The 18,381-nt window shown below is 44.7% G+C and overlaps 1 protein-coding gene and 1 pseudogene across 4 annotated transcripts in view; both read right to left on the reverse strand.

Moving 5' to 3' along the window:
• Positions 1 to 18,381, reverse strand: part of LOC146855301 (synaptotagmin-1) — a 4,118,085-nt gene that overhangs the window by 1,506,340 nt on the left and 2,593,364 nt on the right. The gene's annotated exons all lie outside the window — the stretch shown is intronic.
• The window catches only part of LOC146855304 (uncharacterized), a 38,800-nt pseudogene continuing 35,561 nt past the window's right edge, over positions 15,143 to 18,381 (reverse strand).

The following is an 18,381-nucleotide window of genomic DNA, read 5'->3' on the forward strand; positions in this document are numbered from 1 at the left end:
AATTACAGAAATGTGAGGAGGACATAAATACGCCAAAGCATTGGTATTTCATAAGAGACAAAAATGACTATGAAAATCCCAAGGAAATTCTACCTTCCCAAGATAATTCTACCTTGCAGTAAACATAGAAATAGAGTAGAGGAAAAAAGAATGAGTATGAGACTGCAAGAACTGCAGCTCTGGAATAAGTTTGGATATTGAACAAGACGACTCAAATGGGCTCCTACTAGACCTAGTTCCTCAGGTGCAAAAAGTACTCTTTTAGACAAATACAGGATGCTAAGGAGGGGATGTGGTACAAAAGGGAGTGGTGATGGACGGAGCATCAGAACCAATCAAACACTCACACCCAGTCAAGAGATATGGGTTTGATCCATCACCGTTCTTTAGCCCACTCTGCCACCCCAGTTCAGACATGGCCATATGCAAATCAGTCTGACCCTGTGCCTCATGGGAACAGTCCAGCCCGAACTGCCAAGCCATGCCTTCCCTGGACCGGAAACAAGCTTCCTAGGACCGGTTTCTGGCATTTCAGCCGTCTTCAGCCAGGCTTGCATGAATCCAGTGGCAATGTGAGCAAGGGACTCACGTCTGAGCATACCCTGCCTACTTATGGCGAACAAAGCGGTACAAAAGGGGGTGGTGATGGACGGAGCATCAGAACCAATCAAACACTCACACCCAGTCAAGAGATATGGGTTTGATCCATCACCGTTCTCTAGCCCACTCTGCCACCCCAGTTCAGACATGGCCATATGCAAATCAGTCTGACCCTGTGCCTCATGGGAACAGTCCAGCCCGAACTGCCAAGCCATGCCTTCCCTGGACCGGAAACAAGCTTCCTAGGACCGGTTTCTGGCATTTCAGCCGTCTTCAGCCAGGCTTGCATGAATCCAGTGGCAAAGTGAGCAAGGGACTCACGTCTGAGCATACCCTGCCAACTTATGGCGAACAAAGCGGTACAAAAGGGGGTGGTGATGGACGAAGCATCAGAACCAATCAAACACTCACACCCAGTCAAGAGATATGGGTTTGAACCATCACCGTTCTTAAGCCCACTCTGCCACCCCAGTTCAGACATGGCCATATGCAAATCAGTCTGACCCTGTGCCTCATGGGAACAGTCCAGCCCGAACTGCCAAGCCATGCCTTCCCTGGACCGGAAACAAGCTTCCTAGGACCGGTTTCTGGCATTTCATCCGTCTTCAGCCAGGCTTGCATGAATCCAGTGGCAAAGTGAGCAAGGGACTCACGTCTGAGCATACCCTGCCAACTTATGGCGAACAAAGCGGTACAAAATGGGGTGGTGATGGACGGAGCATCAGAACCAATCAAACACTCACACCCAGTCAAGAGATATGGGTTTGATCCATCACCGTTCTTTAGCCCACTCTGCCACCCCAGTTCAGACATGGCCATATGCAAATCAGTCTGACCCTGTGCCTCATGGGAACAGTCCAGCCCGAACTGCCAAGCCATGCCTTCCCTGGACCAGAAACAAGCTTCCTAGGACCGGTTTCTAGCATTTCAGCCGTCTTCAGCCAGGCTTGCATGAATCCAGTGGCAAATTGAGCAAGGGACTCACGTCTGAGCATACCCTGCCAACTTATGGCGAACAAAGTGGTACAAAAGGGGGTGGTGATGGACGGAGCATCAGAACCAATCAAACACTCACACCCAGTCAAGAGATATGGGTTTGATCCATCACCGTTCTTTAGCCCACTCTGCCACCCCAGTTCAGACATGGCCATATGCAAATCAGTCTGACCCTGTGCCTCATGGGAACAGTCCAGCCCGAACTGCCAAGCCATGCCTTCCCTGGACCGGAAATAAGCTTCCTAGGACCGGTTTCTGGCATTTCAGCCGTCTTCAGCCAGGCTTGCATGAATCCAGTGGTAAAGTGAGCAAGGGACTCACGTCTGAGCATACCCTGCCAACTTATGGTGAACAAAGCGGTACAAAGGGGGTGGTGATGGACGGAGCATCAGAACCAATCAAACACTCACACCCAGTCAAGAGATATGGGTTTGATCCATCACCGTTCTTTAGCCCACAAATAGCAATATTTCTATAAATCTTTCATGTTAGGTGCTGACTAAGGAAGAAATAGATACACTTAGTCTGGGATTATCATTCTGCCTCTCAGCCTATTACAATTATAACTAAACTTGGACTGGTCATTTTCATTTCATAAGGAAACTTAAATTGTCCAAACTACATGCAATATCACAGGCCAAAAAGAGGGATGTAACCCCTGTAAGAAGATAATTTACCCCATGGACAGTTAATGATGCAGAAGTGTTGTGTAATGCCTATGATCTAATCAGACATAATGATACAATGGACAATTTAAAATTAGAAGAAGAATGAGATATGAATTGTCTTTTTGAAACCTTAAATAAAATGGGAATGAATAAATACTCATAGCAAAAGTGTGAGCATTTTCAACCCAAGATAGCGGGGTATACCAACATTAATTTATAACCCCTAACTACATCTTTCATGATTTGACACTCAAAGAACTTGGGGAGAGTAAGGAATTCACCGTTAAACCCTCTGACAAGAAGGGCATGGGTGACAACATGCACTAGGCTAGTATTTGTAGACATGTACCTTAATAATAATTTGGCATCTTTACCTCTCCCCAGACCCTTAATGGCCTAGAAGAGAGGTGTGGTGCACACAAACCACAATGAGATGATTGGCACACAGAGAAATGCATTCCATGTCGGTGCTGCAAATGAAATTCTGGTCAAGGCTGGAGGCCCGGGAGCTTGCAAGATAATGGATCTGGACATCTTTGTAGTGGCAGGCCTTTGGAGGCCAGGGGCAGGTTAAGGTAGTCCTGAGGTGGTGCATTTGCTGGGATGCTGATTGAAAGTGGTCTGTGATGTAGCAGAGATCAGGCTGGTGAGAGGAGACAAGAAAGCCAAGATTGCCACCTCAGATGTAGAGCATGAGTGCTGGGTGGATCTGGTGAAAGGGGTTATTGTGTGGTTGATTGTGACTCACCTCATCCTTGTATGATTGGCACTGGACACCTCTTTTCTTCCTACCATGATGTATATCCTCTAAAATTAGTGCCAAGGCAACCTGGACATGGGGGCACTGACTGGCCTATTTAGGTGAGAAGGTGAAGGACACACAGAGGTGCCGACCCAGCCGCCTGTAAAACCCACACTCCCACCCTGCTGCATTGTGGGGAGATGGATGATTTATGACCAAACTGGACATTTTGCCCAACCATAAAGGCCTACTATACCCATGCCACTGATGATGCGGACTGCAGAGTCCATAGTGATGAATGGTGACATGCATCTAGCTTTTTTTTGGATCAGGATCACAGCTGCCTTGAGGAATTTTAGTGCATGCCATCTTCCCCCCACCCCCTCCGGATGTTTGTAGGGAGATTTGATTGCAGCCTTGGTTATGCACAGCGAGAGGAGGCAACTGGGACAATGCCACAGGGACATTGTGGCCTTCAGATTAACATAAAGTGAGCCTTTGATGGGGTGACCAGGCCATTCACTGGGGGAGGACATTAGACGACTGTGGGGGCACCTATCTTGGAGGATGGGTTTCACACTGTGACAGTGGGCTTCTGTGGTTCACCTCCCCCTACTTGCTGTGATTGCTTTTTATAGTTGACAGCCTCTTCCCCATCTTCCCCTTTATTGCTAACAGCCTGCTTGGTATGTGAACTGTGAGCTACAAACGATCAGTAAGGCATCCCAATAGTCAAGAACAGACAATCAAGGGCAACACAACAGAGGTTGGCCAGTTTGCATCTGCTGCAGTAGAAGGGGGGGAGCTGTGGATGCTGGCAGGGTCTTGTTGGGCAGCAGGACGGACCTTCTGGGGTTCAAATACTGTCATCCATTGAGAACTTTAAGTCTGCATTAGAAGCCAACATAGACACCACTTCTGAGAGTGGATCTATGGAAAGCGGCAGACAGGTCTCTGGAAACTGAGGAAAATGTGGCATCACTGCACCTAACACCCAACTCACTCACAATCACACAATACTGCAGCCACCCACACATCAATTCACACCAGCATGTATGTGACTCCACACCCTCTGGTTCACCAAACATGCTACAGAGATTTGATATCCCCTGCATGACGATGCGCCTGACCTACTTTCCCTCCATCGGCACAGGACATAACCATCACAACCACCTGCCCTGGCTACAAGGTTGCCAGGCAAGATAGACTAAACAAGCTACAAGATTGACTTGACAACATCCACAAGAACACCGTCAGCTACATCACATCCATAGACACGTCATCCTCATATACCACTGGAAGAAGAGGGAATTAATTGGAGATCCTACAGATGGTGACTAGGGGGCAGAGACTGTATGTCTAGAATACATGGTACATGTTGGAAAGAGAGCTTTGAGGTCAAGAGGGGAAACTGACATGACTACAGTGTATTGTGCTGGATGGTGACCATGAGGCAGATGAGCACTTAGTAGCTAAACGTGGTGGCATAACTGTGGGACACCTTGGACCAAATCATGAGCCAAGATTACAGGCAGAAACTTTAAAGGGAATGAGAAGCTATTAATTATTTTTATCTGTATGTTATAGGGGGCAGTCAATGGGGCCTGAGACAGGCAAGTGCTGCTTCCTTGGCTAGGTGGATTTCATTGAAATTAGCAAAGTGCAGTTCATCATATTGGAGGCAGATCTCCAAGGGAAGGAATTAATGGAATCTATTTAAAACATGCCTATATGCAAACTCTTGGGCACAGATGGCCTAGTGGCAAAATTCTATCAGTTATATATGCCACAGATCTTCTGTCATCAATCCAGGAAGCACTCATTTCAGTGGTGCCAAAAGTTACGCAAAGCTCTTAAAGACCCTTGTCCATGACAAACTTTGACATGAAAGATTCTGTTGAACACCAGGCAACACATTTACAATATCTGGTAACACACTTGATTATTTAGTACCAATGCAGGTTAATTTCGGGCAGTGAAACACACACGAATCTGCGTGGGCAATCACATTTCCTTCATCTGACTGAAAATCAAGAGATGGAAACATTTGACACCTTAAATTGGGAATATGTATGGGCTGTATTATGAAAGATTAGGTTTAGACAACAGTTTCTGAGTTGGGTATGTCTACTATACCTTATCCGTTAGCCAAGCCCGCACGGGTGGATTAGCATTCGGAAAAAAAAGATATACAAAGAGGCACAAGACAGGGGTGCCCTCTCTTTCCTCTTCTCTTTGCCCTGGCAATGGAGCTTCTGCCAAAATATCTGAGGGGTGTGCCACTAGAATGGGGAATACAGAATGCAAACAATGTATTTATTATTTCATTGTATGCCAATGACACATAAGTATATTGAGAAAACCCACAAGTGTCGATTCCACACCTGATGGGGACCCTACACGTTTGGAACCACTTCAGAACTTAGGGTTAATAAAAAAAACTGTGTTGTGTCCCTTGACCAGTTTGGGGAATAGTGATTTGCGAGTCTACCTGCAGTGGGGATAGCACAGGAAGTGCAGAGAGTTCATTAATTGGTTATCAAGCTGGTGCACAAATTTGACGGTAAGCACACTTATAACATTGGTAAATTTATCAGGGGACTAGGAGAATCTATAACGTTCTGGAATACCCTACTGTTGTCTGTTATGGGCCTGATAGTTCTTAGCAAAATGGTTCTTTTGCCCAGATGCCCACATGTAATGTGGAACTCCTTCTGTTTGCAACCTAGTCCCATCTTTCTGAAATTCAACAGCCTTCTGATCTCTTTGGTGTGGGTCGGTAAGAGGGAGAGGGTCAGCTTAGAGATCCTGAAAATAGATAGGCTACAAGGTGAGCTGGTATTACCAGATCTGCAATTGTATCATATTGCTGGGCTGTTCCAATATGCTGTACAATGGTGTGAGGAGGCGCCCACCTGGGAGAAAAAGCATCTAGAAGCAACGGTTGCAAATGCATTCCCTGATACCCTATGAGTGATTCCCACATAGAAGAGGACTGCCCCATTGTGGTTTGCCTAGAGTTTGGGAAGTAGCTATTCAGCAAGTCTGGTGGCTATACTTCTTTGGTCAAACGCAGGAAGTGATGAGTGTACAACAGTGGACACAAGAGGGCTTTCGGGGCATGCTAGATATATACAAAAGAGGCACATTCCAAACTATTTAGGCTGCGAGAGAGGTGTTCTGCATAGGGTGGGACAGTTTCTCCAGTTTACAATGCTTTATTTGATAATGTATGGACTATCTGAGTCTCATACATTGCAGTTGATACTAGATGTAGGAGCAACAGAGCCATGATCATGCGTGTTTATGTCACTCTCAATTGACATAAAAGGCATTTAGCTATTTAAAATCTGTTCCCTTGTAGGATGTAGAACTTTCAGTTCCACTGACGGACAGTGACTGGACCAGGAAATATGAATTGGAGCAAGATGGGAGCAGCAACTATTGATTTAACATCACTCCATTCTACTATTTGCACTACACATACTTTACACCTCAGAGTCTACACCCAATATTCCCCACTAGGTGCGATGCAGATTATACATATGACTTGGATATGTACTAAGCTGCTAGGATACTGGGCAACTGTGGTTGGAAGTCTTTGGTGTGTGACTGCAGTAAAGGAAGATTTGATAGTAAATCATCAACTTTTAGACCTGCTTTCGCACCCAAAGCAGGGACACAGAATCAGGACCAAATTTGTGCAATTTGGATTGTTGTTAGCTAAAAGAAAAATAGTCATACATTGGTTTTGATGGTCCCTCCCAATACCCAACACTGGCAATGTGATTTGCAAGAATGGACTACAGCAGAGTCTCTCCGCTTGCACTAAGGGGTCAAATATGATCCTGTTCGGAAGGGCTCTGAATCGGATTCAGGTTTGCCGAATCAGATATGGAGCTCTTGTTTCCAACTGAATTTACCCAGTTCTGAATGACCGATCACAATGCCCAGAAACCGTTAGGTTGACCAAATCGGTTCCGAAAGGCATTCGTACAGGTCGAGCCTATCGGAGCTGATTCGTGCAGCTCCATGGACATTGTTTCTGAGCGAGCGATTATGATGACAGAACCAGACAGCCTTACCGATTCAGTGTGCCCAGAACAAATCATCTGTCGGAATCTGTCTTTTTTAACCCATAGCAGGCCCCCCTTCACCCGGGGCCTTCTGAATCGGGCCCGTGGGGGTACCCATGGGTTCCCCCTTTTCCAACCATGCACTGTGTGGCTCGCACTATGGGCGTGCCTGCCACAGGGTGCATGATTTTCCCCAGCCACACCTTTCTTCAATGTGAGCCTGTGTTCTTGTTCAGAACACAGGCTCCCATTGAAGTCAATGGGAGCTGACCATATCCAAATCGCTTGGCTGGACTCCCCAAATCCGAGTTGTCCGGAAAGCATTCCGGAACCAATTCTGTCGGAATGCTTACCGGACGAGTTCATAATCGGCCCTAAGTGTGAATGGGTGGAAATGTGGAGAGAGATATGGAGTTCTAAGAGGGGATGCTTGCACGACTGTCTGAGACTATCTGTCTCAGAGGCGATGATTAATGTATAGTCAAATAGTCATTCAGAAAATGGGGGATAGGCATGAGTGCTGAGGATGTGAACAACACTTCAAGTCTAATGATGCCACACAGCAGTAGAGTGAGAGAGAGCCTGGCTGTTGGATCTTGTAAGGTCTAGGGGGCATTCAGTCTTCTATTATTTTCTCTCCTTTACTCTGTCTTTCCCTCCCATAGCGCCATCTGCTTTGCCCTGCGCTCCCATGGAGAACACATAGATGTGTTTTCCTGAAATGACTTATAGATGCATACCCTTTGATTTGCAGACCACAGACTGAGCTGAGTTGTTTAGAATTGCACTGTATTTCCTGGTTAAGGATTAAAAGTGATAAATAAAGATTTTAACAAAACTTCTCACAAAGCAGGTATGTATGGTTCTATGGGGAAAACAGTTGTACATGCAGGAGGCATACTAGCAACTGAACAATACAGAGTGCTACCAACAAATTGAAAAGAAATATCATAAAAACCTGATATTTACATATCACATTCACCTGACCACCTGGAAAGACAAGGCCACCAAGTGGACCCATTGTGTTCACCATTGGAAGCCTATTGGAAAGAACATCAATTTACATTGAGCTTGTTCTGTTTTAATTTGTGGAACCTCTGCCTCCATACCTTCAGGATAGTAAAGACTTTCTAAAAAAAGATGAGCCATATCTCTTGGGACACATCATGCACATTAGTGACACTTGATGTCCAACCTTTATACATAAGCATTAAACATAAGGATGGCCTAGGTGCGAGTGAGTTCGTTTAAAGGGCTAGGCCCTTAAACCTGTTGGAACATAACAACATACCATGATAAAAAATTGTCTGGAGGAAAATATATATATATATTTTTTTATCAGAAACTGTTTACAAATCCAAGAACCCACTGTGGGCACCTGCTTCTCCTCTGCTACACAAATCTTCTGATGGGCTGGTGGGAAGACCAGGCATCCATGGTTCCCAGAATGGATGAATACCTACAGCGTGTAATTGTTAGAGAAAAGACTATGAAAGAAAATGTTGTTTTTTCTATGTTTATACCGTCACAAATTGAAAAACATTGACTTGCAAAATGGCGGGCCATAAGTGATCACAGCTCTTGGGGAAGAGCTGAAATGCACTGCGTGTCTGTACGGGCACTTTTATGTGTAACTGTTGCGTCACAACAACATTTGCCAATAAACCACAGAAGTGGAGATTGAAATGTATTAATTAATGTAATTATTAATTATGTAAACTGTTAGAAATGGGATTTCTGGTTGGCTAGGGCATGCGCCTAAGCCAGGCAGAAACCACCACTCTAGTCAGGGCAAGGGAGTTACACGCTGAAGATAACCCCTGCTCACCCCCTTGGTAGCTTGGCACGAGCAGACAGGCTTATCCCAGAGACAATGTGAAAAGCGTTTGCGCAAGACAACACACTAGGCACACTACAAAAGGAACTCCACACAAGGTTATATAAAAAAAAATAGCCTTTGTATTATCATAAATACATTAGATCATAACCACACATACACACTGTGCCAACGGGCACCACGTAATAATTTACAGGGGATTGTATACATGACCGGGCCAATCGGGCCATGGTCAGGACCATTAGAAAGCACGAGTAATAACACAACCAGTAACTACTGGTAAAATAACGAACTCAGCATTATCACATTAGGCATTAACACATTATGCAATTTCATTAGGCATAAACACATTGTGCAATCTCATTAGGCATAAACGCATTATGCAATCTCTGTAGGGCCTTACGCCCTACCAATATCACAATGATGACCCCAGACCCACTGTCCCACAAGTCAGTGCTCACACTTATAGGGCCTTCCAACTGGCCCTCCAGCTGCCTTGGCAGCGAAACTAATGTGCGCAATGTACTGAGAGTGTGGGGTGTATCTAAACCCTTCCTTGAAAAACAAAAGAAATGCCCCATCATTGCAGCTGCCCAGTCTCTCGCGTTGAAGCTGTAGAAACTTTAGCCTTGGCACCACCGTGCCTTGGATGCCCCACTTAGGGACTTCTAAATACAACTGCTCCTTTGGTGCAGCTGCCCGCACTCTTGCGGTGCGTCTGTGAAAAATGACCAAGCACTTGGCACTAACAGTGCCTAGGGAGCCCCTTTTCAATGGTGCCCTTCCGATGCCGCCCTCTGCACCACAATGTAGCCAAAACAAAGTCAGCACTGGCAATCCAATGCCCGCTATGAGCCCCACTCACCGGGGCTCTTTGTGGACCCCGCTCCCCTATCGGCAATAACTTCCACGGCCAGGGGAACACGGAGCGAGGTCCCCGTCTTCAGTTGTGGCCATGCGGGGCTCCGCCCATGCCAGACACCAGCACGCCGGAACTCCTGCTTTCCGGGACTCGCTCTCAGGCTTGGCAGCATGCGGGGCTCTCTCCGATCATGGGAGCCCCGCCTACAAGCAGGATCAAGCTCGCCTGACTTCCTGCCGCCTTGGAGAAGATTGGCTGCTCCTGCTGGCCCCTCCTGGGGTCAGGCTCTCCCCGACATCGCCTGACTTATGGCTTTCACGAGGCGGCTGCTCACGCCGTTCCTGCTGCAGGAGCCCTCCTTCTCAGGCTTCTATGGGCAGCGCGTGCGGTGCGCTTTGAGTGGGCAAGATCTCCTCCTCTCCTCAGAGCATATGGGGTCACAATTGTGAAGTGCCTACGAAGCACTTTGGGCATGCAGGAGCCCCTTTCCTTAGGGGCACTGGAATGCAGCAAAGCAGCACTCCTCACTCGATCTGGAAAACAGTCCAGAACCCAAAAAGTAAAGCTGGGCAAAGTAACAGCAGGCAGGCCAGCACGCTGGGCTACCTGGTCAGCAGATCAATCCCCAGCAGCGGTTCCTCCTGGCAGTCTGGCAGCCTGCTGGCCGCAAGTCCAAGTAAGCACTAGCAGCACCCTAACAGCACAAAAACATGAGGTCACAGCCCCAGTATATATACTACATTTTCCTTTGTTCTGCCCTGGCACAGGGTTTGGGGAACCAGTCTCAACTGGCTCTGGGGGGTAGTGGGTCACTTTGTGTACAGTGCTCACACCCTCCTTTGTCAGGTGGGGGCTCGATCATTAGACACACCATGGGAGGGCGGAGCCAGCATTCACCAGGCAGACACAGACCCATTCAGGGTCAGGGGACTACTCCTCCCACTACTCCAAATGCAGATCTTCCATTCAGCCTAGCCTAGCGCTGACTCACCCTGCCCTCCCTGGAGTCACACACCTCTCCAGCCCCTGTCACTCCAGAGCCAGAATGCAATATGCATCAGGCAGGCAGACACATAGCACACAGAAATGCCAACTTCTAAAAGTGGCATTTCTAAAATAGTGATAATAAATCTGCGCACACCATTGCTCAGCCTTTATTATTACTATTCCAAACATACCAAACTTGACCACGCTGCTCCTCTCATATCAGGAATTACCACTGAAACACTTATCAGGGAATCCCCTATGCTTTCCTATGTGAGGGCAGCCTCACAGCAGTGAGAAACCAAAATGGCTGTTTATCACTACCAGGACATATCACCCACTTAAGGGACATGTCCTACCTTTTACCTACAACGCACCTTGCCCATAGGGCTGGCTAGGGCCTAATTTAGGGGTGACTGACATGCAGTAAAAAGGAGGTCACAGATGTGGCACCCACTTTAGGTGCCACGTCACAGTGGCAGCAACACTGCGCGCACAGGCCCTGCAATGGCAGAGGCCTGAGACAGGTTTGAAAGGCTACTTTGGTGGGTGGCGCAAGCAGTGCTGCAAGCCCACCAGTAGCATTTAATTTACTGGCCCGGGTATACTTTACTGGGGATTGACATGTAAATTAAATATGCCAAACAGGTGTAGACCAATCTTACCATGTGTACCACAGAGAGCACACACACTTTACACTGGACAGCAGTGCTAAAGCACCCAGAGGGCTAAAACCACCAACACTGTGCCAGAAAAAAGGCTAGGAGGAAGGCAAAAGGTTCAGGATGACCCTGTAAAAATGGCTAAGTCCAACATACACAAATACATATACATTTATAAATAATACATGAATATTAAATCCTATTTAATTGATAAAACATCCATCCATGCCCCCACTAATCCCACACTCTGAAATAAAAATGTAATAGTTAATTTAAATATGTATTTAACAAGTATGCTAATAAACAACAAAAAATATCAAATTCATTGGTTTAAATAAAACATTTTTTTTAAAAAGAACACCCACACAATTCCATAACAAACCAAAAACATCCAATAAATAATTTGACAATACTACAATATTCTTTAAACATAATTACATTTAAAGTTTGCAAAGGCATATCTAATTAATTAAAAATACAATTCAATGTATTAAAACACAAAAATTGTATTTTAGTAAACATCATTTTGAAGCTTGATAGGATTGTAATCCTTTATTATCATCAATATTTTTGTAGTCATGACATTTTGACAACAGCGTTATGAAGAAATTACATATTTCAGTTGAAATTTGGGGCTGAACAGGGACTGGTAGAGTCCTGAAGGTGCGCCAGGCATTTATTATCACAATATTTGTAGGTTGGGTTTTCGAGAAAGGGTTAGTGACGTCATAGGGTGGCTTCTGGACTAGCTGCATTGACATTTCTGGCTAATGGCAGGCTCCCAATCGGGTTAATAGTGCAAACGATGATCTCATAGTGGGGAAGGTGCATAACTTTCTCAAAGGTAAGACATCTCCTCCATGGTTTTGGAAAGTATGTTGGGGTTGTGGCAGAGGTCTGTCATTCAGTTTGGGAGGAGAAGTTTTTTGCCTGTGCATGAATGTTTACTTTCCACTGGGCTTTACGGGTTAGTGAGATGTCAGTGTCTAAGAGGATTGCAGATCATACTGTAGTAATTCAAGTGAAGGCCAGTTAGGTGGAGCAGGAAAGGATAGATATCAAACCCCCTAGAAGTAAGAAGGATCAGTGTAAGGGACATTGGGTGATTTTGCAGGCTAGATTCAGAGGACTTTGCAGTCTGGTGGGGTTGACTGGAGACTTTCTGTAGGTTCGTTAAGGGCGGTGCAAGAAACCTGCTGGTTCATGAAAAAGGAAAGCCATTGAGCATGTATCAGGTCAGTGAGGTCACGAAGGTCCTAGTGGTGAAGGGCGAGTTCGGTCTTAGGCAGTGTAATACCAAATCTTGTAGGATTCCTGGCACGTTGGAGTCAAACGTATATGAAATGACACGCAATCACATCATGCAAATTGGCTGATGTGTTTTTTCACATATGCAAACAGTACATCCAGCTGCAGCAACAGATGCAGTGCTGGGGAGCATCTAGCACGAGTCAGCCTTGGCCAGTCCAGTATCTGCATCTGGAACTTGACCTTTTCCTCAGCACTCTGAAGTGGCCTAGGCTGCATGTAGTGCCTTATACAACATTTAAATAAATAAATGTATATCATGGAACCAGTCTTGAACAACATATCAGCACGAGAGAGCAACACAATTCTATACCGAGCACTTTATCATTAAAAAACATGGATATGCATTCATGAGACTTCAAGCTAACATTAGTGTTATTATCATGCACCCGACATCGTGTTTACTTGAACATTATGCAAAGTGAGTCCTTCTGGCAAAAGGATAAGATGCAGTCATTTATCAAACTCTGCTAATCTTCCAAAAACACTGGGATTTATCAGCAACGCTGCTTATGTCTGAATCGAAGCACTACAAAAGCCTACTAAATTCGCTTTGTGAAATGAACTATAGACAAGTCGACATTTGCCAAATAAAATTGCTTCTTATTCTCAAGGACTAAAGAATAAAACACTGATTGGGATGATATATACTCTTCTTTGCTTTTATTACCCTGTGTGTAATGTGACGATTCATACCTAGTAGCAATGGGCGGCTGTTGGTTCAGTATTGAAAATGCATTCAAAGGCTGTGATGCAGAAAGTACGTGGCCAGTGTAAACATCACTATGTACTCTTTGGAATGCTTATGCATTTTGTAATAACTAATGCACAAGCACAGCTGTAATGCCCATGCATTTAAAAAGGGGTAAAACCTGATTTTCAAGATGGCGTGTCAAATTTGACAGTCGCGCCATTGATGGTAGCCTAGTGCATGCTTCGAACAGTCATGGAAGACCTTTAATATGTGCCACAAATGTCATCACTCGAGCACTATTAGCAGGTTAGCATGAAGTACGGGAACCCCATTGTAGAGCCTACTCTGCTTCACTTGTCATTTGGTAGCCCTTGCAGAGTCCTTGCTATCTCTTGTATTTAGGGACAAAAAGTTCCCTAGAGAAATAGAAACATTAATGGCTGCTTAATACGAGAGATGGGGACTGGACCCAAACAAATTGGTTGCATGCGTAATTTTTTTGTTGATTTCAGACGATTTTTTAAATTTATTTTTTTATGGAAGGCTAACATGTGTGCAGGGCACACACTTGCTAAGTCCACACATACTCTGCATGTATAGCCCACCCTTACTCCACTGCACATTAGTGGGTCCCACTGCTGTCCATGGTAAACTTGCCTCAGGCGGAGTGCTCCGCAGGCCATGGGGGAGTGGCTGCTGATTTCCACCTGATACTCTTAATCCTGCTCTGATCCCGCCTTTTCTATCAAATCATCAAATGGTAGAAGGGAGATTGGTCTGTAGTTGGTAACCATGGCTGGGTAAGCGGTTGTTTTTTTTTAGCAGGGGCATGACGGTTGCTTGTGTACAGGTGTCTGCAAATGGGGCTGAGTCGATGGAGTTGTTGAGGATTGATGTTGTGGTTCACCCTGGCAATGACTGTGGTTGATGCCTGAGTGCAGCTTCCACCCCCTCAACCAATAACCCAATTTCTTACACTTGGTTCCCAAATACCTAACCAAATGGGGTTTGAGCAAATTACTGAACTATTAATAATATTATAGCCCCTCACTTCCTGGTGGAGAGGAATGTTTAGCATAATAAATCTAGATTATTTATAGCATCTATTACCTTTTTCTTGCTCCTTTGGTCAAATTGATTGTCCTAGTTTACCATCAAAGCTACTGTCTAGGGGTATTTCCACTTGGTGGTAAAATCTTTCCTGTTCAGTATATACTGATCAGAGTAATCATGGAGTCTAAAAATAAGTTTTCATAAGAGCCTGTTAAATAATGGTCTAATGCAGAGGGTGCATATTAGAACCCCTGTTTTTATCCTCAGATTGTTCTTACTTATCTGAGAATCTTTCACAAACATTATTATTTTCATCCAATTCTGTACAACAGTCCGATATCAAAAATAGCTTGGGTTTAATGAACAATGTATTAAAAGGAATTACAAAGGGACTTCCCTACACACAATCTGAATTACAAATCTGCAGGCTATGACTGTAACTACTGCAAATAACTTGACTTTATGTGGAAGGGCAAGGATGGAATTATGAAAGTCGCAATCAAAAACCTGTGGGATTCAATGTGATCTATTAATAAGCAGTCAGAACCTTATCTTTGTGTCTACTCTGCTTTTCCTGGCTCACTCTTTCTGGAGTTCGACTCCTTCTGCGATCATGCTTATATGAAAGGTCCTCCCCATCACTGTGATCCGTTTGTGGGACTAATTCTTGCTTCTACTCCGCTTAGGAAGCCTTTCTTTGCTCTCACTATGTTCACGTTTCTGGGAATTTCAAAAGTGTCAGTTCTGCCCCTACATTCACTACTACTGTGTTTAGACCGCTCTCTATTGCCATTTTTTTGCTTATTTGATTTTTCTTTGCTTCTACTTCTGCTATGCCTACAGGCATTCTTACTTGGGCTACTGCTCTTCAGCTTTTTATCTCTACTTCGACTCCTACTGTGTCTTCTTTCTCTTCTCATATCCTTTTTGTCATCTCAATGCTTCCTGTAATCTTTCTCATCTTGATATCATCTCTCTTCACTTCTACTTTTCTTCTCTATTGACTTTCATTATCTGTAGATTTTTCGACATCTCTCTCTTGCTCATTTCCCTTTTCATAATCGCGGTCTCTTCACCAGTCTCTTTCATTTCTTTCTCCTTATCACGATGATCGAACTTTCGTTCATGGTTACGGCTGCGACTTCTGTGCCTGCGGTCCAACCAAAGTTCAGCACTTCAGGAGTTTGGCTTATCTTTCGTTTCACTTTCTGCTTGCTGCCATTCTCCCTCTCGTTCTAGTTCATTATCAAAGCTAGTGGACCTCCCATGTCCTTCACGATGGTGACTCCTATTTCTTGAGTTTATTGGGAACATTGTAGAACTCAAAGACCTTTTTGTAGATCTTGATCGTCTTCGTTCTGTATGTCGCTTAGTTTCTTCAGCTTCTTCTTTGCCCCCCCTTGATTTGTCTACGCTTTGTTTTTACAAGCTGGTCAATCTGTTTTTGAACAGGTACAGGAATTCTTGGGAACAAGGTGGAAATCCACTCAAGTTTTGTTAGAAAAGTGCAAAGAATTACCCATATAGACATAATACAGCCTCCACCAGCCTATTCATCTTGGTCCTCTTCATCATCAAGGAAGTCTACATACCAATCCCATAAATCTGTAGGTGGCTGGTTATACCGTATATACATAAATACTAGAGCTCTAAAATAGGGAGAATCAGTATGTGTGATGGGGCCTATCACTTGTTAGCACATGATTTTTAAAGTGAAAAGCTTGTATAATAGGCAGAAAAAAGTTGAGACTATCCCTCCAGTTCCGACATCATGCACCCCTCCGCATTTTGCTGTCTGGCCTTCTGTTTTCCTGCTCCTCTTTTCCCAGGGTTCTACATGTATAACCTTGAAATAAATCCCGTCCACTACCTCATGGTAGATCTTCAGCTTGTAGAGTTGCACCTTGAAGTATGGCGAGGGTAGGATATTGGTGAGGATCATGTGATTCAGGTTCATGGTCTTCTCGCTGCCCATAATGGCAGCATGTTGCCTCGCTTCCTGAGGGGCTTGTTACCACCTGGCTGTAGGCTTCCCCGTGCTGGTGTTCGACATCTCCAGTGGAAGGAAGTGTTTCCGGCAGTTTCACACCTGAGAATTGGCAGTTATTTGGCTGCCATTAATCCGCTGGCTAAGGCCCAGGGTGGGATGATGCGGCCTCCAAATCAGTTCCTGAGGAGTCAGGCCGCCAACAACAACGCAGAGTGAAAGCGCAGGCCCGCTATGGGTACTATTGCCAAGCAGAACTCGAAGGTCACAAAGTCCACTGCGGCAGTGGATTGCTTTGGAAAGCAAGATGATCATTAACGGCGCTTCACTGGATCCATAAAGCAATTGACAAAATTATCGACATGAAGAGACCAGATGCTTCTCTGCCAACTGTTAGCTGCCCCATCAAGATGGCAGCTGAACCTGGAATTGACTGTCCAATATCAATGTTCAAGTATGCTAGGAACATTGATTAAATTGAGCAACTCCAGTGCAACCTTTTATATGAAGCTCACATGTTCGTTCTGAGTCTAATACAATACTGACTAATTTTAATAAATCAAAAATATTCAGCTAGGTGAATACTTTAATAGGAACAGAAGAGAAGGAGATGACCCATAAATAAAGCTCTGGAATTATTTATATATTAAAAAAACTATCATGCATGTCAACAACCATAATGGATAGTTACAAACAAGATGTTTCGTTACAAAGATCACATTCTGCTGTGAAGGAATGGCTGAAAAATATGATTGGTGAGAAGAGCTATGAAAATTATAAGGCACATTGCATGTACTAAATATTGTATGTGAAAACAGGTAGTCAATGGCCAAAATGGGTTTAAGGCAGTTTTATATGCACACAATTCTGTTACCTGCATTTCATGTTTGTTCAATTAATTTTAATATATCTATGCTTTGAAAACCATGGGAGCTGTCATAGATTTAATTTCAAAGTTAGGATTTGTAATTGTGTTATTTTTGGGTTCAATATGTGATGCATGTTTTTTCCTTAGAGCCTTGCTTGAGATACAGTGGGGTGCCCGGGTCCCTTGATTTACAGTCAATCAATTAATAAAATAACTGGTGAAGTAATTTTTCTAATTAGGGGTTCACAATCAAAGTTAACCATCATCTTGTGAAAAATGTTAATGTTTTCTTAACACAATAGATAGTATTGTGATTCTATTTTGTGTATGTATGGCTCTGCGGATCTTTGCTGTACTAAAGAAATTAAACGGAAGAAAAACTAATACACCATAATGACTAATATTTCTGAAAAGAAAACTTAGAAAGAAGGCTGACTGTGTATTGTTGTTGACACATCCACAATAAAAAATAAACTCTACTTTTAACAGAAGAATAGGGCCATCTTATGAGAGGAGCAAGATGGTGGCCGATGAATCAGCCTTAGGTGGCTCCCAACAAGGTGGCAGCAATAAATTCTATATGAAAGCTAGAGCTGGACTATGACAAAACCCCAGCAGACCAGAAGTTTTGTAGAACTTTGTTGGGCTTTACCTTGGATCGCAGCAGTGGTGAAACAGGCCGAATTGTTAATAGCAGGGTGAAGGTGCCTTGATAAGCAGCTTTTCCTCGCTTCAGGTCGGTGTGTCTTGGGCAGACCAGCGGCCGTAACGGGGCCAAAGTCGATGGCGAGAGGAAGAGGCGCCATTAAACAGGCTGTCCCCAAACATCCTACCAGACGATTGCGGTGGACGCAGCCCCTTTCTCAATACAGTCAGGAAGCCGCAGAAGACCCAGATCGAGAGTAACCCAGACAGGAAGGGGAGGAGCGCTATCGCGCAGCCCCAGCTGCACCGGACCAGTGCCTCGGTGCTCAAGCTCGACCATGGAAACACTGCAGCAGACTGACACCCAGGCTCAGGTAGGCGGTCAGTGCTCCACACAGA

Source organism: Triturus cristatus, chromosome 4_1 (genome assembly GCF_964204655.1).
Source record: "Triturus cristatus chromosome 4_1, aTriCri1.1, whole genome shotgun sequence".
Classification (NCBI taxonomy): Eukaryota; Metazoa; Chordata; class Amphibia; order Caudata; family Salamandridae; genus Triturus; species Triturus cristatus.